This window comes from Mauremys reevesii, linkage group 23, assembly GCF_016161935.1.
Source record: "Mauremys reevesii isolate NIE-2019 linkage group 23, ASM1616193v1, whole genome shotgun sequence".
NCBI lineage: Eukaryota > Metazoa > Chordata > Testudines > Geoemydidae > Mauremys > Mauremys reevesii.
Genome location: NC_052645.1, coordinates 1,715,682 through 1,739,060, shown reverse-complemented (window position 1 = coordinate 1,739,060; position 23,379 = coordinate 1,715,682). Strand labels below are relative to the sequence as shown.

Here is a 23,379-nt window from a genome sequence, read left to right as displayed (position 1 = left end):
CCCACCCCCTCCACACAATGTTCTTATCTGGAGGTGAAGCCAGGGAAATCCCATGGAGGATTCTTATCTGGGGAACTGGGGGGACCCACTTACCACCAGAGATTCTTAAGGGCAGGAGGAACAGGGACTCCCAGCTCTGCAGCATGGGGGTGGGTCGCCTGCTGGGATCATCTGGGCATATTTCACCTCGTCAGCTCCCTGCCATTGCCTTGGGGGCCCCTTGTTCGCTGCCTCTGGCACCCAGTTTAGCCTCCTTCCTGAGGGCTGAAACGCTTTGATCTGTCTAAGGTCTGTGGGATCAATACGTGTCATGGTGTAATTCTGTGTTATTCGGGGGTCAGACTAGCTGAGCTAATGGCCCCTTCTGCCCTTAAACGCCATGAAAACATTTCCCTGGTTTCCCCTTGTGCCTGACAGACACCACGGTGAGGGGCCCAATAGAAGATCCTGGACACAGCGCTCTGGCTCTTACGTCACTTGGGGACGTCAGCGCTTTCCTAGCAAAGCTGCTGCTAAAGCGCTGGATTTGGGGAACGGTTCGGCTCCGATTCAGAGATCTGCCTGCGGGGTGTGAACCTGCCACGAGGAGCGGGAAACGCAACCAGCAACGGGAGGCGTGGGCTGAGCTCCAGGCTGCCCCCGTGTGGCCAAAGCTTAGAACTGAGCAGCAGAGTTTGAAGCTGGCGCTGGGAGGGACCTGAACACGTGGGGCATGAAGGCTCCTGCATGTAACGCTTGTTGGGTGGGCAGCTGAGCATAGCTGATTGCTGGAGTTCAGGGCTGCACCCCGGGGTGCTGAGCAGGTGTCTGTGCTCAGGTTGGCCTTGCTATGATGGTTTCTGAGAAATTTGGGGTTGCCAGTTCCCCCTAGGGAGAGAGGAGCCCGCCCAGGAAAGGAGGCTTTCAAAACTCTGGTACCGATTGGCAGTGGGACTGCCCCTGTGAAGAGCCGCTGCAGCCCCGCCAGGGAGAGCCGGTCTCTCTTTATGCAGCCCCCCCCCCATTCCTCAGGACGAGGGTTGTGCTCAAAGATCTGTGCCCCGTGTTTTCACCTCCATGTGAAACGCACAGTGCAAATAACCCTCAGCGTATCAGCTCAGTTCCAGGCTCCACTTCCACCCGCTCAGAGCGCAGAGCTCCCAGGCTGAGCCTGAAGTTGGAAGGGGGAGACAATGTAACCAGCCGGGCCCCGTGGCTGGTGCCTGTGATCCCAGCTCCTGGGGAGGCTGAGGCCGGCGGGTCGCTTGAGCTCAGGAGTTCTGCGCTGCAGGGGGCTGTGCCGATCAGGTGTCCACACTAAGTTTGGCATCAATATGGTGATCCCGGGGAAGCTTGGGGTCCCCAGGTTGCCTAAGGAGGGGTGAACCGGCCCAGGTCGGAAACGGAGCAGGTCAAAACTCCTGTGCTGATCAGTAGTGGGATTGCACCTGTGAATAGCCCCTGCAGTGTAGCCTGGGCAAGACAGTGAGACACGATCTCTTTTTATACAGACACCCCCCGCAGAGCCTGGATGGGAGGATGGGAGCACCCACACACTGGGGATTCTGACTTGGGGGGAGGGATGCCCCCTTGCCACATGGATCTTGAAAAGGGGAACAGAGACACCCACAGATCCCAGATGGGGGCAGGCAGGGGAAACCACACACTGGAGCTAGTTCATGGGGTGGGGGACAGAGACACCCACCGGAGATCCTGGATGGGATCACCCACATGATGGGGATCTTGAACTGGGAGGAGGGAAGCACCATGTACCAGAGGTTCTGAAGGGGGAACAGGGACACCCACACACCATGTGTCTCGCAGCAAGAGCTGCAGTCTTCATTTACACAGGGCAGTGATGGGGAATTAACCACGTCCCTCGCGGAGCTTGTTCCACTAGATGATTAGCCTCATTGAAGTACCCAGACCTTTTAACAATAAGAAGTGAAATGAAATGGCCACATGATGGCAACAGAACCTAAGAAACGTGTTAGTGTCTAAGGTGCCACACGCAGGGCCGGCCTTAAGCCGATTTGCCCGATTCCCCCGAATTGGGCCCCCCGCCTGAGGGGGCCCCCGCACCGGCAGCGTCTCTCCTGGAAGCAAACTGCGTCTCCCGGAAGCAGCAGCTGTTGCTAGGCAACGAGAGACGCTGCAGAGGCAGCCCTGGCTGAACTTGTAGGTCATGAGGAGGAGGGGGTGTGGGGGGGGAGAAGGCACATGTGCTTCCCCTCCCCCACCCCCAGCACTCACCTGGAGGAGATGCCGAGGGAGCTTCTGGCCCGGTGGGAGACAGGAATCTCTGGAGTGGACCTCAATCACCTGAGCAGCTGCTGCGGCTTCCAGCGGTGAGTGTTTGACCCTGTGATTCCCCCTAGGTCTGTAATATTGGGTTGTTTTTGTGGTTTTCGTGGTGTTGGTGTTTGAGGGTGAGTTGGTGCCTGCCTGTGTCTGGTTCAAAACTAAAGTCTTGGGATCCTGTAACCCAGGAAAAAAGCCCCGAGCTGGTACTTAGTGCTGTGAACTCCAGGCGAGAGAGAGGGAGGTTTGGAGGAGGAAACCAAATACATCAAGAGGGGAGAATGCAAAAGGTCTGCAACAGAGAAGACTTTTATCTCCCCTCCCACCCCCGCAGGAGGGGAAACTGAGGCACTGAGTGATCAAATGCCCCTCTCCAAATTATTTGCAAAGGAGGAGGACAGGGGCTCCTATCCAAACCTGTTCCCTTCCCATCAACTCTGCTTTCCCTGCTGCAAGACTGCTGTAAGGGCTGAATATTTCCATTAAACCATGGCTCCTTCATTTGCCCTGCAACAATGAAATAGACCGGCTGGGGGGGGGGAATAGCCCCCCCCCAAAGCTTTGTGGATATTAAGGTTTTGGGGGGGGGGCATGATAATATTCTAGATCAATCAAATGCCCAGCTCAGCTTTCTAGCCATCCAGCAGCTTTAGGGCAGGGAAGGAAGGTGCTATTGGTGCAGAGTGGTCGCAAAACAAGGATGAATTTAGTGGGGGGTTGAGGGGTCCGCTTGAAATCCCACCCGACGCAGCCACACAGAATCATTGGCAGCACTGGGAGAGGCCAGGAGTGGAAGCAGGTGGCCTGGGGGTGGGGGGACATTTGCCCTCAGTCCTGGGCTCTGGGATGGACTAGGCTGGATGGTAGGTTCAGTCTAGTCTTCCAGCCTGTTGCTCTCACTGGGGTTTGTGGTTTTCATCTGGCTCCACCGAAAAGAACAAACAAGCCCAGTAGAAAAGGGGAGTGAGAGAGGCGGGAAGGAGTTTGTAAGGGGTTTAAGTGACCCGTCAGCGAAAGAGTAAAACCAGAGTTTCACTGGGTTTCCCCCCAGCCACCACTCCTGCAAACACTGGGCAAGGGGCAGCTCCACCCCCCACTGAGGCTATGGTGAGGGGCAACAGGGGAAGAAGGAAGCCACATGGCCGTCCCTTCCCCCCAGCACCTCCCTCCAGCCCCCAAACTCTGTCCCAAAGCCTGCACCCACCCCTCCGCACTCCCTCCCACTCAGCCCTGGGCAAAGCTCCTTGGTCTGGCTCCCAGCCCCTCTCCAAGATTTGCAGCTGTCTGGAGGTGCCTGCCTTCCACACCTTCCTCATTCACACCTCATTCAGTCAATGGGGCAATTGATTACAAAGTGGAGGGAAGATCTTATTCTACTTCTAACAAAAAGACATTTTTCTTTTACCTTATGCTACCTTAGGGGCCCGCTATAACATATTACTAAGGTTCAATACAAAGTCATGTAAAGGTTATACAAAAATGCATAATGCAGAGATTTATCTACAACTGCATTGATTGACTGCTGTGTGCAGTAATATAGTGACCCTGGCCGTAGGTTTGTAATATTGTGTCGTTTTTGTGGTTTTCGTGGTGTTGGTGTTTGAGGGTGAGTTTGTGGCTGCCTGTGTCTGTTTCAAAACTAAAGTATCCGGATCCTGTAACCCAGGAAAAAAGCCCCGAGCCGGTACTTAGTGCTGTGAACTCCAGGTGAGAGAGAGGGAGGTTTGGAGGAGGAAATCAAATACATCAAGAGGGGAGAATGCAAAAGGTCTGCAACAGGGCAGGCTAAGACTTTTATCTCCTAGTTTTCTGGCATGATTTACTTTTTCAAGTGAATTTTGTGAGCAAAGAGCTGCAGAGTGATACAATGGATATTTCTGCAGGAATTTCTTCATTTGAAAAGCTTTGTAACTGGTTAAAAATGTACAGAGAGAAGGGTTTTCAAGAAGTGTTAACTGGTGCTAATGAACTTGCCAAAGATCTAGATGTGACTCCAGTATTCCAGACTAAACATTTGCGCAAACGAAAAAAACAGTTTTAGTACAAGTCTGCAGATGAGCCTTTTTCTGACCCAAAGGAGCTTACAGAGTGTAGTGCTTCAATCAAGTGTTAGACAAAGCTTTACAGTCACTTGAACCAAGGTTTGAACAGTTACAAAAGCATGAAAGTTTATTTGGATTTTTATGCAAATTCAAAAATTTTCCCAAGGACACCATACGAAAAGCTGCTGCAGATCTGGAACTTGCATTGACAGATGTGAAATTAGTGCAGGAAAACGAACAAGTTTCAATTGTAAAATCAGTTGACATAAATGGCTACATGCTTTGTGAAGAACTGGAAGCATTAAAGCCAATTATTTCATCTGATTGTAGAAACCCCCTAAAAATCCTTCAATTTCTTGCATATAATAACCGATCAACAGGATTCCCAAATTTATTTATAGCAATTCGAATCTTCCTGACTATTCCAGTAACTGTAGCCTCAGGAGAGAGGAGTTTCTCGAAGCTAAATCTAATTAAAACATATCTGCGATCAACGATGCAGGAAGACCGATTAAACAATTTGGCAATCATGTCAATTGAATGGGAAGTAATGAAGAGTTTAGAGTTAGGCAATTTACTGAAAGATTTTGTCAAACAAAAAGCGAGGAAGATAAAGTTTTAAAAACATAGGTGAGGTGTACAATAAATACTGATATTTATATTATGATGTAATATATGTAATATATAATTTTGTTATTATGTATATAGTCGTGGAAAGTAAATAATACATGGAAGAAATGAAAGAGGGGGGTTGTGGGTTTTTTTTTTTTTTAGTCATCCCTGCCGGGGCCCCGTCAAAACTGTTCGAATTGGGCCCCACACTTCCTAAAGCCGGCCCTGCCGGTGTGGGTGGGTAAAAGGGACCAGGAAGCAGTACGGCCTCATTACGGGACAGGAGGCCCTCACCACACCCAGGCCTGCCTCTTGCCTTCAGCCCAGGCAGCCAGAGGTGCCAGGGAGCTCTCTGGCAGGCCGCCGCCTCAGCCAGGAAATAAGGAAAAGGCGATGAATGAAGAAGTCAGGAAATAACAAGGAAATGAAGAGGTTTGTCGAATGGGTTTCTGCCCGATTTACCATCTTCTCAGCTACCGCTCAAAGTTAAAGACCTAAAGTCAACCTATTGGCATAAGTATAGATGGTTGGATCGGAATTAAAAGGAGCTGCTGTCACAAGTGTTAGGTGCCTGCAAGCAGCATGCAGACTGTTTAAAACCGCCGCAATTAGAGGCTCAGATGAAACGTTTGCCCTAAATCAGAAACGACAATAGGAGGACCAGCAGAACGCCACTCTAGGTTCATGGCAGAGTAATGGAGGCTGTTAGAGGCAAAAAGTCATTCCTCAAAATTTGGAAATCAGATCCTAGTGAGGATAATAGGAAGGTGCACAAACTCTGGCCTGTTAAGTGTCAAAGTGTAAGAAGTCAGGCCAAGAAAGAATCTGAGAAGCAACACGCTAAAGACACAAAAGCTAAGCATAAATCCGGTCAATGCGAGTCCTGGTCTGTCCCCGCAGAAAGGTGAACCCCCTCTGTGGCTGGAGTGAGCTCCTCTAAGCCGACCTCACTACAGACCTGCGCCAGGTAGTGCACATTGTAAAAATGTTTCTTCTGAAGGTTGGGAAAACGGGACCAGCGGGCCTCAGGCCGGCTGACACAATTAAAATCCCCCCCAACACCAAACATCATGAAGTCCAGAGGAAGGGAGCCTTTGATCTTTCCTCTCATGCCTTAACTGGGGACCATACACACTAATATAGCAGTAACCAGTGCCACAGAGCACAAAGCCCACCAGTAATGCCCTCCCTGGTTGGAGCTCCAGCCCCTTCTGTACTCGCACCACGAATGTGACTCCAGCCCCATCATTCTTCCCTGGCCAGGAGGCCCTTCCTCCAATCACCCTCTGCCCATCAAGCTACCCTAGAGTTGTTAATGTGCATTTCCTGAACACCCACCATGGCCAAGTCCAGCTGCTCCAAGGCAATGAACATCAAGTGCCACCTCCTGGGCCCCCAAATCCCTTCCACCTTCCCACTTTCACAGACGCCCCTTCCCTGGTACTGCCCTCACTCAGCTGCACAGAGGAGCTTCCATCCCAATCCCTGCCTGTCACTGCCCAGCACCCCCTGTGGCACCATTCCTGAGGGTCCCCCTGCCTCACTCTCTTCCTGCCATGTTGGGAAAGACAGCTCCCATCTCTCCTTGTTAAAGGTCAGGTGGGCCAACTAGGGGCAGAAGCCCATTCTATGTTTTCCTACTGCCGAGCCCAAGATCAGAGACTCACCTTCAGTGCCACCCAGAGGGGAGGCAAGTGGGGCAATTTGCCCCAGGCCCCAGGAGAATACAGTATTGCACCTTTTTTTTAATGGAAGGGGCCCCCAAAATTGCTTTGTTCCAGACCCCCTAAGTCCTCTAGGGCAACCCTGCTCATCTTGGGTGCAGACACAACTGTGTTCCCAGAGAACAAGCCACCACTGCACAAGGAGGGAAGAAAACACCTGCCAAACCCTGGGATTGAACCAAAGACCTTTAGATCTTCAGTCTAACGCTCTCCCAACTGAGCTACTTCAACAGCAATGTAGGGATGTTTTGGCCTGTTGCTTCTCTGCCCGGGATGTTTTTGCAGCAGTTGCACACAAAAAGGACGTCATTGTGAGCGGCCCATGAAGACAAGACTCGCTTTTGCCTGCCTTGCTCAGCTTGACTTGCTGCCTCACCCTGTTCCTGCCCTAGTGCCCGGGTTGACCTGGTGGTGGAAGGGGACTGGGGGCCAGTGGCGCGGGGAGGAAGTTGAGCTGGACCCTGAGCTAGACTAGACCCTGGCGGTGAGAGTCTGGCCACCACCTGCCGCCCCACCCTGTTGTCCTGGCTTCCCCCACTGGGCGTCATTTCAGGAGGGAAGTGGGGCTTCTGCCTCCCCTCCCCGATTTTCACACCGCAGAGGAGTGCGAACAGGAAAACGAACGGCTGCTCCACACCCCCACCGGAGGAACCCGGCGCCCTTAGCTGTGGGGAGTAAGAAGTGGCTGTTGGCTGACAGGGCCTGTCCCCGAGGAGCTGGAACAGCAGCTGCTGCCTCCCCCTTGGCTCCAGGCTGTGGGAAATGCTCATTGCCTGGCTGCATGGGCGGCTGCTGCTCCGTGCAGCGTCTGTATTGCTCTGTCAACCCCCCGTCTTCACTGAGCCGGTCTGGTAAGGTCCCACGTGCCCCCTCCGGCCTGGCAGCTGAGAGTCTGTGCAGACATCAGCCCCCCTGCCAGCCCCACAGGCAGCAGCAGCACCAGCCCCCCCAGCACCACAGGGGCACTCGATGCACTTCCTGTGGGGAAATGGCTCCTTGGCGTCCAGCTGCTAGAGTGAGAGCCAGGAGAGAGCAGTGTCTGGCTCACCGTGGGGGAGAGAAGAGACCTGGTGAGTGCGGATCTCCCTCAGCCTCCCCCGCAAGGCTGGTCACTTCTATTGTCACTGTGATAGTCAGTGCTTCCCTTCAGGGCCGGCCCTAGAGGGATCCGGGGTATGGGACAAATCCCCCCTTTCCTCCCCAGGCCCTGCCCCCCACTCCACCCCTTCCCCCAAGACCCCACCTCTTCCCGCCCTGCACCTTCCTGCCCCATTCCTTTCCCTCTCCCACTCTCCCTGCTCCTCCCCCTCCCCCCCAGCGCCTCGTGCACCCCACTGAACAGCTGATCACTGGCAAGTGTGAGGAGCTTGTCAGCAAGGCCTGTAGTGGGTGGGGGGGAGCTGGCTGCCAGTGGGTGCTGAGCACCTTTTTTTCTCTCTGTTGGTTCTGCAGCCCCGTAGCTCCCATGGAGTCGCTGACTCACATGCTAGAGAGAGGAGCAGAACCAGGGCTGTGGCTGATCTATGGGGCACTAGGTGAGTGGCAGAGGCTTCAGGTGCTGAGAGTTTGCCCAACCCCTCAACAACACAGGGTGAGGGGGTGTCCCAGGGATCTCAATGAAAGGAGCAGAACAGGATTTACTTGGGGTGGGGAGAGAATTGAGAGTGTCTCAGGGGGTTGTACAGAGGTATTGCCCGGGTGAGAGACTGGCTAAAACACAGCCCTCGCTGTGAGCAGGATTTGAACCTGCGCAGGGGAACCCTATTGGATTTCAAGTCCAACGCCTTAACCACTCGGCCATCACAGCTGTGAGCACAAAACTGCCCCAATGCCAGAGAAACTGGTAAATAATCCCAATGCCCAGGCGTGAAGTCATCTGAACTACAGGATTCCCACAGCAAACCTGGCTCCCAAAGCACAGGGGGGATTTGGGGTTTGTTCTGTGTGCTTAGCCAGGTGCCACAGAAGTCTTTGCTGCTTTTACAAATCCAGACTAACACGGCCCCTCTGATACTCCTAGTGACACTCTCCAATGGATCCCCACCCTCCACCCACCTTGAGCTAGGTAGGAGCGGATCATCATTATCCCTACTTGAGAGAGGAAGAAGCTGAGGCTGAGAAAGGAGAATTGACTTGTCTTAGGTCACACAGTCAGCCAGTGGCAGAGTTGGGAATAGGACCCAAGAGCCCTGATTTTGAAACTAACCATCAGATCGTGAATTTCAAACACTGAATGACCTGATTAAAGTGCTCTCAGATGAGCTCCAGACCAACAACAGTTCACAGTAATTATTCAGCAAGTATTTGAGGAGAACTGCAATGTTAGAGAGAATCATGAACTGCTCAGAGACCATTAATGCAGAGAAGCAGCAAAATTTATCAAACATAGCAGGGGCGGCTCTACCTTTTTGGCCGTCCCAAGCAGTCATGCGCGGGAGGCGCTGCGGGAGCAGCGGACCTCCCGCGGGCATGACTGCAGAGGGACCGCTGGTCCCGCGTGGCTCGGCTGGACCTCCCGTGGCTGCGGACGGTTCGTGGGTCCGGCGGCTCCGCTTGAGCTGCCGCAGTCATGCCTGCGGGAGGTCCAGCCGAGCCGCGGGACGAGCGCCCCCTCCTCAGTCATGCCTGCGGCAGGCCGGTCCTCCCGGGGCTCCGGTGGACCTTCCGCAGGCATGACTGAGGCAGGTCCGCCGGCCCAGCATGCCGCCTCCCCCCCCCCCGGCGGCAGGGGACGGGCCGCTCCTCGGCTCGCAGCGGCGGGATGAGCTGGGGCCCCAGCCTTTTGCCGCCCCCTAGATTTTTCCGACCTAGGAACCAGCTTGTTTTGCTGGTGCCTAGAGCCGCCCCTGAAACATAGAACTGGTTCTGACTTATTTCCTTGGTCTTAAAAGAGAACAACAAGGACCCGAGTCTCCTCCCTGTCAATAACCCCCTGCTCAGCCAGGGCCAGCTCCAGACCCCAGTGTGCCAAGCGTGCGCTTGGGGCGGCATTTTGCCGGCAGGGTGGCAGGCGGCTCCGGCGGACCTTTCACAGTCATGCCTGCGGGAGGTCCACCGGAGCCCCGGGACCAGCAGACCCTCCGCAGGCACGTCTGCAAGAGGTCCCCTGGAGCCGCGGGACCGGCGACCGGCAGCGCGCCCCTAGCGGCACGCTGGCCTGCTTGGGGCAGCCAAAATCCTAGAGCCACCCCTGTGCTCAGCCAATCAGGGTAGAGATTGAGGACGAGAAGCTGAGGGTTCTCACCAGAGAGCCCAAAGGATGGCCCAGGTCACCAGTGGGGATCACTGCCCGAGCACTATTTCAGCCCCACATTTTTGGGTGGACCTACCAGAGTGGGAGCTGCCGAGCACTCCTCCGCAACACACACACACACAACTCCTGATGTTGGGAGGGGAACAGGAGAAAGGACAAAAGAAGCAAGAGACAAAGAGAAAGGAGGAAGGGATGGATGGAGGAAAAGGTGAAACAAAAAGGACAAACCCTAATGTCCCCAGTGATTCTAAGGGACAAAATCCCAGGTGCGGAATAAAATTCTGCCTCCTTAAGATCGTGTTTTCCGTGCCTAGAATTCAACTGTAACCAGATGGATCAGACTGAACAGGTTTCAAACCTCGAGGAGGCTCTTACCTTCTAAATAGGGACAGCTGTTTTCTAGTAAAATCAGGAAAAGGGAGGGAGAAAACTCGAAAGAGGTTCCTCCTGGCGCTCACGTCCGGGAACCCGAATACTCTCTCAGTCCTCAAAGAGAGACCTGGAGAAGGAGACTTGCTGAAGCAAAGCCACAGGGGTCTCTGAGGTTTCCCTGGCCCCTCGCCCCTGTCCTGCCTGGCTGATGTCAGCATCTCTCTGTGAGGTCACCACCTCCCCACCACCTTTGGCCAATAGTCTGAGGTCCTGCAAAAGGCCTTTGTGATGTCACTGCCACACCCCTCCCTTGCTGTGCTAATGTCCTGCCCCTGGCCAGGCACTTTGGAGGTTTGAGCTACTCCCTGTGGATCACCCCATTCAAGGAGCGTTCGTTCTAGGCAGCAAGCCGGTAGTTTTGGATCATCGGCACATTTTGTCAGCTCACTGTTTAGCAGGTCGTTTATGAATATGTTGACTTATCCTGGTCCCAATACAGACACCACTAATTACCTGTTTCCATCCTGAAAACTGACCATTTATTCCTACCCTTTGTTTCTTGTCTTTTAACCAGTTATTGATCCACGTGAGGATCTTCCGGAGGTGAAAGTAAGCCAGTATGTTACCGTATGGGGTACCGGCAAGAGCCGGTACGCTGTGCCAGCCCGGCCCGGCTTCCCCAGGCTGGTGATTTAAAGGGCCCAGGGCTCCCTGCAGTGGCCGGAGCCCTGGGCCCTTTAAATCTCCTCCCGATCCCCACTGCCGGAGCCCCAGGGAGCAAATCACTGCCGTGGGTGCTGCTCTCTCCCGCTCTGCCAACACAGAGCAGGGGCGGCAGAAGCTTCCTTACAGTGGGGGAGGGGCACCATTGTCTGAACTGTGGCACCCCCATGACACCCCTTCCCTAAGGACCCCCACTCACACCACCTCTCCCCCTGAGGCCACACCCACAGACGCCTCTTCCCCAAGACTGCACCCTCCCCCCCCATCATTTGTCCTAACAGCCAGTAAAGAGTGGTGGGACCATGGCCCTATAACCCCCCTGTTCCAGCATCCCTGACACAGAGCTAAGCAGGCAGCAGTGTGTGTGTGTGTGTGAGACAGAGAGTGCTGTGCTGAGCTGAGCCAGGGAGAGAAGGGGGCTGATGTCGGGGCTGTCCCCTGCCTCAGGACTGGTTGCTTCCAGCAGCTGTCTGAACTTAGAGAAAGTGTGTGACACACTCACTCTTCCAAAACACACACACTGTCTCCCCCCACACACACACACACACGCTCTCTACCCCACCATGCACATTGCAGTTGAAAAGCAGCTGGCAATCTAGTAGGATGCCCATGGACCAATGGGATAGAAACCTGCATCATGTGATGCTGTACCAGCCGGTGAGGCATTGCAAACCCTTCCCAAAGCACCCTGCAGCCAGTTGCACAGTGGGATAGCTACCCACAATGCACTGCTCTCTGCGGTAATCCAAGAGATGCTAGCATGGATGTGCTCTGGTGACACAGGGGAATAGGGTGGACATGCAACAGCTGTTCAATTAAAACACTTTAACTTAAGCCACATTATTCTTTCATGTAGACATAAATGAAGAGTGAGACAAGACCCAGCTCCATTGAAACTAAAGAACCACAACTTCCTGTGTAGTTGGCAGGATTTGAACCTGCGCAGGGAGACCCCAATGGATTTCTAGTCCAGCACCTTAACCACTCAGCCACAACTACTTGCTTGGTATGTGGTTTTCACTGCACTCTAGTTCTGTTCTCACTGAGTGATCAACTCCAGTTGTTTCCTCAGACCAGCTTCCACAACACACACACTGCTGTGCCCTTGTGTAAGTGTGTCCATGGCTGAACTGCAAGAATTCCTGCTCCTTTCCCGTCTGGCTAGAGCACGAAGAGAGTGTGTTTGTAGTTAATGATGTTGCTGTAGATTTTTGTCCATATCCTGCCTCGATTATTCAGACAGTCCCTTTCCCGTCATATCCCCAGTACATCAGTGATTGCGATAGCAGGGGGCAGGTTTTCTCTGGGGCACTGAGCTTTGCCAGGGGGTTGATGGGTCCTTTCTTTCCTCACCCTGGAGTAAACTCGCTTTTTATTCCATCCTTGATGTTTCAAGGAATAACAAGAGATGATCAAAGAAAGAGGTGGACAGGGTAGGTCTCAGGGGAGGGGCAGAGAGGTGTGGGCAATGGATAGGGTAGGTCTCAGGGGAGGGACAGGGGGGGGCAGCAGGCAGACCTTGGGGTATGGGGTGGAGAGGCGCGAGGAGGCCTTGCGGGAGGAGAGGAGCGAGCGATCAGCAGGCCTCAGCCAAAGAGCAGGGGTGGGAAGTGGCCAAATGGGAGTGAGGGTGGAGCACAGGGGGGGCCTCGGAGGGAGGAGAACGAGGGAAGGGGGTGTAGGGGGGGACAGCACCACGGTCTGGGAAGGGGCCGCCCACAGGATTCAGGGGGCCTGGGGCAAAACAATTTCAGGGGCCCCTTTCATAAAAAAAAGTTGCAATACTATAGAATCCTGTATTCTCTTGGGGGCCCTGGGGCAAATTGACCCCCTCTGGGCAGCCCTGCCTTCAGCCTCTCCCTGTAAGTCCCCTGCCCCCTAGACTCTCTCCAATTTGTTTCTGTAGTGTGTGTGTGTGTATGTGGGGAACTGGACGCAATGCTCCAGATGTGGCCTCAGCAGTGCTGACTAGAGGGGAATAATCACTTCCCTCCATCTGCTGGCAACGCTCCTACTAATCCAGCCCAATATGACCAGTTACCCATATTGAATGCAGACACAGCAATATCTGATACATTGGTTCCTGTCCATTCAGGAGGTTATTTCCCACCTATTCATAAATAATGAAGCTGCTCTAAGCGGAGGGGAGAGAGCTGTCCCGTCCGTGCAGTTAATCTATATCCCCGAGAGGTGGTAGCTATGTCAGTGGGGGAAGTTATGTTGGTGGGTGTGCAAGCTGTGGTGTCTACATGTGTATATAAAGTTTAATCAAACCCCATTTTTTAAACCCCTGTGGTCTGGGAATAGAAAAGGAGCTCTCTGAGGCAGAGCCCGTCCTTCAAAATCCTTAAGATCACAGACTTGCCTATGCAAATGTCATGGGGGTAGAGCTCAGTGGTAGAGTGTTTGACTGCAGGTCAAGTGGTCCTTGGTTCAAATCCAAGTGCCCCTTACAAGCCTGTCTTTTCAATAAAAATAATTCCATTTCTAGTATGCTCAGGAGCTCTACTATATAGGGATTCCTGAAATGAATGGACACACTTACTGTTTTCCTGTGCAAATGCATAAACACCTAGCAAACGTCCCCCAGCAGAAATCACTTTCAATCCTCTAAGTGTCTTGGTTTGTTTTCATCAATTAAACAAAGACACATGAAGAGACAGGTCCTTGGCCCCATGGGTTACAATGTGCAGAAGAACAAGAACCACATCCACGTGGGAGGCATGGGCTAGTCTGTATTACATTTGGTAAGTAAGTTGCCATTGGGACTGAAAACTCTACTGGGGGTGGACAGGAGCCTGTTACAAAACTAAAATAACCAAGATTTACCAAACTCCCTGTTACTCATTCAATCCTCTCTTTGTGCACATGGCATCAACTGGGGCTCTAGTAAATGGCAGCCTTCCTTTAACACAGATCGTTGTTCCTTGTGACATCCAGATACATTCGAATGGCAGCTGTTCAGAGGTCATGTGCTGCTAGTTCATGAGCAGCAGCAGAGTCTCTGTACGTCACCAACCGTAGAGCTGGGTGTGTCTGCATCCAAGTAACTGCAGAGTCAGTGTAGTACAGACAGTTAATTGCACAGTCTCACTTTCTGGTCTCATTGATCATTTGGGTAGAAACAGCAACGGTTTGGTGGGTTTTGGTTTTTCCCCTTCGTTTTCTCCTAAGGAATGTGTGATCTTGAGCATGTTAGTTTAAGTTCCCTGTGGGTCAGGAAAATTCCATCTCCTTGAAATAGCTGGGAAGTGACCTGTTTGTATCACCTAGAATAAAGGAGCTTTTGTAAAGCAGTTTTGCCTTTAACTAGACTGGGATAAAAATAGTAAACAGTAAATTCCACAGCCAGACACCAGGCCAGGATCAAGTCATCCCACAGAAAAGAACCATGTTGTGGTACATACTGGCCCCATCATGTGGCCATGGCCTTTCCCTCCTCCTCCAGAGTCAGAATGTGATCAGCTCCCACTGAGGGGGAGCAACACCCCTGCCTTGGTCTCTGTACCAGAGCTCCTATCAGCTCAGCGTCCTTCCCACAAGAGTCGGCTGCTGAGAGGGTTGCAATGGGGTAAATGAAGGCAGAGGAGGATTGTTCCTGATGGGTTTTCCATTGTGTGGCTCTGTGATCCTGCTGGAGGAAGCATCATTTGAGTTTGTCTCAGTGGCTTGGGTTGGGCTGAGGTTGTGACCCTGAGCACAGGGGTTCTCTGCTCTTAGCCCCTCAGGGAATGGACAATGGAACAGCTTCAGAAATTGGATAGAAAGTAGCCTAAGAAAGTGTAGCATAAGTGAGAGGAAAAACAACATCATTACCTCCCTGGTGGTCTAGTGGTTAGGATTTGGTACTTTCATTGCCATGGTCTGGGTTCAATTCCCAGTCAGGAAAAAATGACTTTAAACCAAAACTGCTTTAGTTTTTCTTCACTTACAATATAAACAAATCCATGGTATTTTCCTGATTCCCCCCATCTTCCCAGTGTCTCTATGGCAGGGCTGGTTCCAGGCACCAGCACAGCAAGCAGGTCCCTGGGGCGGTCAATGGAAAGGGGAGGCTTCAGTGGCAATTCGTCCCTCTCAGAGGGAAGGACTGGACGCCAAAAGCAGCAGAGGTAGAGCTGCAGTTGATTGCAGCTTTTTTTTTTTCCACTTGGGGTGGCAAAAACGCTGGATCTGGCCCTGCTCCAGGGAAGACAATTTGTTAAATCCCAGATGAGTGCAGTTCTATCAGTTCTCAGCCTGAGTCCTTAGATCTTAATCCTGAGGATATTGTCCCACCATGGGGCCATTTCCCACCTCTCTTTCCTAGGGAAGCACAATTTTCCTTGCACAGACACAGGAACAGCAAGATCTTTCTCTGTCCCTTGTGCAAAGCAGGGGGCCAAATTCCAGGGAAACAATGGACAAGCAGGGGGCCCTGGGCACATCCAGCCCTGGCCGTGAGATGTTCCCTCCCCTCTTTCTTTATGCCCCTGTTGTTATTTCATGGATTGTCTGGGATGGGGGAAAAGCTGAGTTCACTCCAGGTGGAGGGTAAAAAGGACCCTGAAAATCTCAGGACCCAACCCCTGCTACCAGGATCACCGAGGTGCTGGGGATTTGAGTAGGAAAGGGACTGGTTGAATTATCAAGGTGGGGACTGAATAACAATCTACAACTAGATCCACCTCATTAACCACTGACACAGGCTAATCCTGCTGCCGATAGAAGGGAAACTGGGAGCGATTCTTTGCTACTCAGCCATGGAAACAGTGACCCAATCGCACCGCAGTGAATGTGCTGGGGAAAGCTGGACTTCACAGGCAGGTGGAAAGAGCAGACCCTAGAAACACCTGGAGCTTCCCACACCACTTCTGCCACCGGATCGGGTGTTGAGCGGCTCACAGTGCCCCTCCCCTCCCATTACCTTCCAGCAGGGGGTGGCAGCACCCTCCACCCAATGCAGGGGAGAGGGCTGAGTGCATCTCTGCACCCTGAGTCCAGGGCACCCACTCTCTCTGCCCCACACATCGAATCTGGCCCTGCTGCAAAGTGACCCCTAAGAACCAGCAGCCTCAAGGACCGCAGGTTTGGCCCTCAGAGCAGGGAATGTGCAGCCCGGTCTTCGGCGGTAATTCGGCGGCGGGGGGGCCCCACCGCAGGTCTTTGGGGCACTTGGGCAGCGGGTCCCAGAACGGAAGGGGCTCCCCGCCGCCGAATTACCGCCGAAGACCGGGTTGCGCTTCGGCGGCGGCCCCCGCCCCCAACCTCTTACCCCCGGTTCCCTCCTCGCCCAGAGTCTCAGCGCCTCGCCGGAAGAGCCACAGCGTGTGGCCGGCGGGGCCTGAGCTCCGTCCCGCTCAGAGCCGCGTGGGGAGGGGGCGGGGCTGGGAGCTCCACGCCGAGCGGAGGGAGCAGAGCTCAGCCCAGAGCTCCCAGTCCCGCCCCCTGACGACGCGGCTCGGAGCGGGGTGGGGCTCAGGAGCCCCGGCGGAGACTCGGCGTTTGATGCGCTGAGGCTCCAGGAGAGGGGCGGAGGCGGGAGCCCCCGCTGTTCTCTTGGGGGCCCCTGCGGAGCCCGGGGCAAATTGCCCTCTTTGCCCCCCCCCCTGGGCGGCCCTGGCTCAGATGCCCCAGTTATTGCACCCTGGCCTGTCACAGAGAGAGAAAAGACACAGCGGGACCCAGCCACCCTACAGTGATCCCATGGACAAGAACCTGGCTGGGAGTGGGGTGAAAGCTCCCTGTGGGCAAAGGGGAGCTGAAATCCCTCAGTGTCCTGGAATTTAAGCAATGGAAGCTTCAAACCCTGCACGGGTGTGGGCTGAGGTGCATCAGCAGAAGGTTGGGCTGGCCGGGGCGGCAGGTTTGGATAATTTTTGGTGGTGCCCAGAATGGGACCAAGTCCTGCCCCACCCCACCCCACCCCCACACAGGGCCAGCTTTAGGCCGATTCTCCCGATTCCCCTGAATTGGGCCCCACTCCTAAGAGGGCCCCGTGCCCAAGCCCTGGTTCTGCGTACTGGCAAGAGCTGGTGTGCTGTACCAGGGTGGCCCGGCTTCCCCAGGGGGCAATTTAAAGGCCCTGGGGCTCCCAGCAGGGGCTGGGATAGGGCTGGGGTAGGGCGGTGGGACGCTGGGGGCTATTTAAAAGGTCCAGGGTTCCCATTGCTTCTACCGCCCCGGCCCTTTAAATAGCCCCCAGAGCCCCGCCGCTTCCCCAGGGCTCCCAGAGCTATTTAAAGGGCCGGGGCGGTAGAAGCAGGGGAGCCCTGGGCCCTTTAAATAGCCCCCGAATCCCAGGCTGCTGCTGCTATCCCAGTGGGGGAGGGAGGAGGAGGGAGCACTTACCGTACAGGGTGGGCTGTACCCTCTGTACCCGCACCCCCTGACTGCAGCCAGCCCCTGCTGCACCCTCTGCCCTGCCTCCAGCCCCTCACCCCCTGCCCTGCCTGCACCAGCCCCTGCCTCCAGCCAGCCCCTCACCCCCTGCCTGCAGCCAGCCCATTTCCAGCCAGCCCTGCACCCCCTGCCCTGCCTGCACCAGCCCATCTCCAGCCAGCCCTGCATCTCCTGCTCGCAGCCAGACCCTGATGCACACCCTGCCTTGCCTCCAGCCCTCACCCCTGCCCTGCCTGCACCAGCCCCTGCCTCCAGCCAGCCCCACACCCCCTGCCTGCACCAGCCCAAAACCAGCCAGCCCAGCACCCCTGCCCTGCCTCCAGCCCCTCACCCCCTGCCCTGCCTGCACCTGCACCTGCCTCCAGCCAGCCCCACACCCCCCTGCCCACAGCCAGCCCGTCTCCAGCCAGCCCTGCACCCTCTGCCCTGCCCGCAGCCAGCCCCTGTCTCCAGCCAGCCCTGCACCTCCTGCTCACAGCAGCCCCTGCTGCACACCCTGCCTGCACCAGCCCCGCACCCCCTGCAGCCAGCCCTGCACCCCGTGCCCTGTCTCCAGCCAACCCCTGTCGTACCTCCTGCATCTCTGCCTGAAGCCAGCCAGCTCCCCACACTCCCCTGCCCGCACCAGCCCTACACCACCGGCCCCGCACCTCCTGCCTTGTCTCCAGCCAACCCCTGCTGCACCCCCCTGCCTGAAGCCAGCCAGTCCCGCACACCCCATCTCCAGCCAGCCCCGCACCCCTTGCCCTGCCTGCAGCCAGACCCTACTTCCAGTCAGCCCCTGCCCTGCCTCCAGCCAGCCCCATGTCCACTGGTGCCCTGCAGTTCCCAGGGCAGTAACCCTGCACACCTGCTTCAATGAGGGGGGCAGGGAGCAGCTGGGACCCACACATGTGCACACCGTAGGGTGACCAGACAGCAAGTGTGAAAAATCGGGACGGGGGTGGGGGTTATTAGGATCCTATATAAGAAAAAGTCCCAAAAATTGGGACTGTCCCTATAAAATCAGGACATCTGGTCACCCTAGCACACCCCCAGGGAGTGGCTGGGACCCACACATGTGAAACGGAGCTCGTTTCTAGTTCAGGCCCATCTTTTTAAAAAAGAACTTTAGGTAGGGTTAACATACACACGTATTTTCCTGGACATGTCAGGCTTTTTGGTTCTTAAATCACTGTCTGGGAGGAATGTTTAAAATTTAAAAATTCCTCCTGGGAAAATACGGACGCATGGTAACGCTATTGGTACAAAAAATACGTACTGTGACACATCCCTTAAATGAGAACTTTTTATAGGGAACCGGTTCCTAAGAAATGAAAGTCTTATAAATTTTTAGTTATCCCTGCCGGGGCCCCGCCGAAAATGACTGCCCAGAGTTCGAGAACTGTCCCTGTTCTCATTGGACAGATGGGGAGAAGCCTGAAGTACAAAGAAGGGAAGTGACCTTCCCAAGGGCCTACACAGCAAGGTGGTGGCAGAGCCAGAAAGAGAAGCCAACAGTCCTGACTCCTGTTCTAATGGACAAAAAAAAAACCCAGAGAAAAGGATAGAGCCCAGGAATCGAGATGGTGGGGAAATTTCATTGAAACCATTTCTGTCAGAAAATCCCCTTCAGACTAAACCAGTTTGTTTCTCTAAATCAAAACAAGTGGGATGAAAGTTCTTTGCAAAAATATTTTGTTGCAAAACAAAAGCATCTCCTGTTTGTCAGTGTGTGTTAAATTGTCTCGTCGCACACAAAGAGGAGACACTTAGATCTCAAACATTAGATAAGATGCTTCAGTCTGAGCTAAGTAATTGCTGCTCTTAACAATTTCAAAATAAAAAAATACAAATCAAATAGACTATTTCAGCTATTCTATTATGTCATAATCTGCTCTGAGTAAACATGATAGGACACCGCATATTATGCACTACTCCTAGTGACACTCTCCAATGGATCCCCACCCACCGTGAGGTAGGTAGGAGAGGATCATTATTATCCCTACTTGAAAGAGGAAGAAGCTAAGGCTGAGAAAGGAGAATTGACTTGTCTTAGGTCACACAGCCAGTCAGTGGCAGAGTTGGGAATAGGACCCAAGAGCCCTGATTTTCAAACTAACCATCAGATCTTGAATTTCAGACACTGAATGACCTGAATAAAGTGCTCTCAGATGAGCTCCAGACCAACAACAGTGCACAGTAATTATTCAGCAAGTATTTGAGGAGAACTGCAATGTTAGAGAGAATCATGAACTGCTCAGAGACCATTAATGCAGCGAAGCAGCAAAATTCATCAAACATATGACTGGTTATGACTTATTTCCTTGGGCTTAAAAGAGAACAACAAGGACCTGAGTCTCCTCCCTGTCAATAACCCCCTGCTCAGCTAATCAGGGTAGAGACTGAAGACGGGAGGCTGAGGGTTCTCGCCCAAAGGATGGCCCAGATCACCGGTGGGGATCACTGCCCAAGCACTATTTCAGCCCCACATTTTTGGGTGGACCTCCCAGAGTGGGAGCTGCAGAGCATTCCCCTGAGACACATACGCACACCCCTCCTGGTGTTGGAAGGGGAACAGGAGAAAGGACAAAAGAAGCAAGAGACAAAGAGAAAGGAGGGAGGGATGGATGGATGGAGGAAAAGGTGAAACAGAAAGGAGAAACCCTAATGACCCCAGTGATTCTAAGGGACAAAATCCCAGGTGCGGAATAAAATTCTGCCTCCTTAAGTTCGTGTTTTCCATGCCTAGAATTCAACTGTCACCAGATGGATCAGACTGAACAGGTTTCAAACCTCGAGGAGGCTTCAACCTTCTAAACAGGGATGGCTGTTTTCTAGTAAAATCAGGAAAAGGGAAGGAGAAAACTCGAAAAAGCTTCCTCCTGGCACTCACGTCCATGAACCCGAATACTCTCTCAGTCCTCAAAGAGAGACCTGGAGAAGGAGACTTGCTGAAGCAAAGCCACAGGGGTCTCTGAGGTTTCCCTGGCCCCTCACCCCTGTCCTGCCTGGCTGATGTCAGCATCTCTCTGTGAGGTCACCACCTCCCCACCACCTTTGACCAATAGCCTGAGGTCCTGCAAAAAGCCTTTGTGATGTCACTGCCACACCCATCCCTTGCTGTGCCAATGTCCTGCCCCTGCACATGCACTTTGGAGGTTTGAGCTACTCCCTGTGGATCACCCCATTCAAGGAGCGTTCGTTCTAGTTAGCAAGCTGGCTAGACAGGAAAACATCAGATGCTGCTCCCAATGCTACACTCAGTTTTTCAGAAATTAGTCGACTTTATGGCCAGAAGAGACAACTAGAGCATCTAATCTGACCCCCTGCATATCACAGGCCTCCTGTATGACACCAGAGCTACTTTTGGGGCAAACACATTCCAGAAAGGCATCCAGTCTTCATTAAATGACATCAGGAGATGGAGAATCCACTACTTTCCTTGGTAGCTTGTTCCTGTGGTGAATCATCCTCGCTGTTGAATATTTGTGTCTTATTTCTAATATGAATTTGTTTCTTTTCACCTTCCAGCCACAAGCTCTTGTTATGCCTTTCTCTCCTCAATTAAAAAGCCCTTTAATACCCAATCTTTTGTCTCCATTAAGGCCCTTCAACACTTCAATGAAGTCACCTTTCAATCTTCTTTTGATAAGCTAAACAGGTTGAGCTCGTTCAATAGCTCACTAGACGGCATTTTTCTCCAGCCCTGAGAACACTTTGTGGCTCTTTGGTCATCAGACTCCTGAACTGCAGCTGGATGTGGTTCTTCTTCTTCTGCACAACATAGCTCCTGGAGAAGAGGGATCTGCAAATGTACATTCGTATGATACCTTTGTTTAACTGATGAAAACATAAACTAGACACTTAGAGGATTGGAACTGATTTCAGCTGATGGACAGCTTTGCTAGGTTTTTGTGCATTTGGACAGCAAAATGTTGAGTGTTTACATTGTTATCAAGCACTCCTGTATAGAGGAGCCCCTGAACAGAATGGAGAATGGAAATGAAAATGTTTAACTTTTTAAAAAAAAAGAAAGAAGGTTATAAGAGAACACGGGGGTTTGAACTGAGGACTATTTGAACTGCAGTTAAGCACTCTAACACTGAGCAATATCCCCAATGACAACAGGAGTATGGAATCGTGATGTCCAGGACTTTGAAGGACAAACCCTGCTTCATCGAGGTCCTTTGCCATTCCCAGACCACAGGTGGTTTTAAAAATGGGGTTTGATTAAACTTCTTAAATGTGGCAAACACCACAGCTTGCACACCCACCGATATAGCTTCTCCCACTGACATAGCTGCCACCTCTTGGGAAGTGGATTAACTACACCCCCAGGAAAACTCTCTCCCGTCAGCCTAGAGCAGTGGTTCTCAAACTGTGGGGCAAGACCCCAAAGTGGGTCATAACCCTGTTTTAATGGGGTCGCCAGGGCTGGCATTAGACTTCTTGGTGCCTGGGGCTGAAACCAAAAGTCTGAGCCCCACCACCCAGGGCTGAATCCCTCAAGCTCTGGTTTTGCCCTCCCCCAACTGGGGCAGGGCTCAGGCTTTGTCTCCTCTGCCTGTGCTCAGTGTAGAGGGGCTTGGTGTGTCTATCTAGGGTCATGTAGTAAGTTTTTTGGGTTTTTTTTGGCAAAAAGGGGTTGTAGTGAAAGGAAGTTTGAGGAACCCTGGCATAGAGCCTCTGAGTATGTCTAGACTTGGTTCCCTGTGGCAGATCAGACACTGGAAGTACAGCCATGGAGACACCACACCCCAGCCTGGCCTAGCAGGCAAGAATCAAACCTCCACAGAAAGACACCTGTTGCTTTCTAACCCATCTCCCTAAGCCCTCAGCCCCCAACACTTAACAAAGGGGCTTTTCTACACTATGGTTCTGGTCTCACTGAAGGGTCATTTCCAATTGTTTGCTCAGACCAGCATTAGGGAAAATGGTGCCCTGGGCAAAGCTTGTACTTTGGCACTTCCCCATTGCCCCTGGACGATCCCCACTCCCCCTTTACCGCTAGCTCCTGCACTCCCAACCCTTGCACCTCCTTCACCCCTAACTCCTGCCCCCTCCTGTGCCCCCTTTGCCCTTAATTCCCTGGGCCACCAGCCATTGCCCCTCTCCTGCAGCCCCTTCACTTGGCTCCAGTGCTGGGGGCCCTGCACTTGTTCTCCTTTTCCCTGGGCTTTGGCATCACTAGCCCCTGCTTAGCGAGTAGGGTTCAGTGGTCCCCAAAATGTGGGGTGTGACTCCTAGGGGGACACAGAGGAACATTCATGGAGTCAATGAAATCAATTGAGCTTCTTCAGTTTCTCGCTGCAGATATTTCCCTTGTTTTTAAAGGCAAAAATCCTGATCTTTCCAACGGGAGCTGCTGCTTCAATGTTCAGTTTGGGGAGGGATCTGGCTGCACTCAGAGATCTGCCCGCGGGTTACAATCTGGGATCCGAAGGGTCAAACACAAACAGCGTTTAGATGGGACCGTTAGTGCCGCCCCCGTGTGGCCAAAGATTAGAACTGACCAGCAGAGTTTACAGCTGGAGCCTGGGACGCTCCTGAACAAACTGGGCACGAAGCCTCTCGCGTGGGACCCTCGCTGTGCAGCAGGAGGCGGAGGGAAGCTGATTGTCAGGGCTCAGGGCTGCACCCTGCCAGGCTGAGCCGGTGTCTGTGCTAAGCTCGGCATCAATCAGGTGATTCTGGGAAGTTCGGGGTCCCCGGGCTCCCACAGGAGGGTGAAGAAGGTCACCCCTGGTGCAGGTTAAAGCTGCAGGGTGACAGTGGGGTTGCTGCCCCTGTGAACAGCTGCTGTAGCTCCGCCTGGGCAGGACAGAGAGAGCCAGTTATACCCCCCCCAGCCTGTATCGGGGGATGGGAGCACTCACACCTGGGGACCCACCCACCAGAGATCTGCTGGGGGGGGAGTGGCACCCACACACCCAGGATGTTGTAGGGGGGGACAAGGGCATCCACACTCCGGGATCCTCTGCAGAGGGACGGACACCCACACATCCAGGAT

General features: G+C 53.4%; 3 non-coding genes across 3 annotated transcripts; 1 reads left to right on the top strand and 2 right to left on the bottom strand.

Annotated features, from left to right (window-relative positions):
* Nucleotides 1–8,383: 8,383 nt before the first annotated feature.
* Nucleotides 8,384–8,465, bottom strand: TRNAS-UGA. The gene has a single exon. It is a non-coding gene; the product is annotated as a tRNA-Ser (tRNA).
* A 3,458-nt stretch (nucleotides 8,466–11,923) lies between these two features.
* TRNAS-AGA lies at nucleotides 11,924–12,005 on the bottom strand. Its single transcript has one exon. It is a non-coding gene; the product is annotated as a tRNA-Ser (tRNA).
* A 2,818-nt stretch (nucleotides 12,006–14,823) lies between these two features.
* Nucleotides 14,824–14,895, top strand: TRNAE-UUC. The gene has a single exon. It is a non-coding gene; the product is annotated as a tRNA-Glu (tRNA).
* The last annotated feature ends 8,484 nt before the right edge of the window (nucleotides 14,896–23,379 follow it).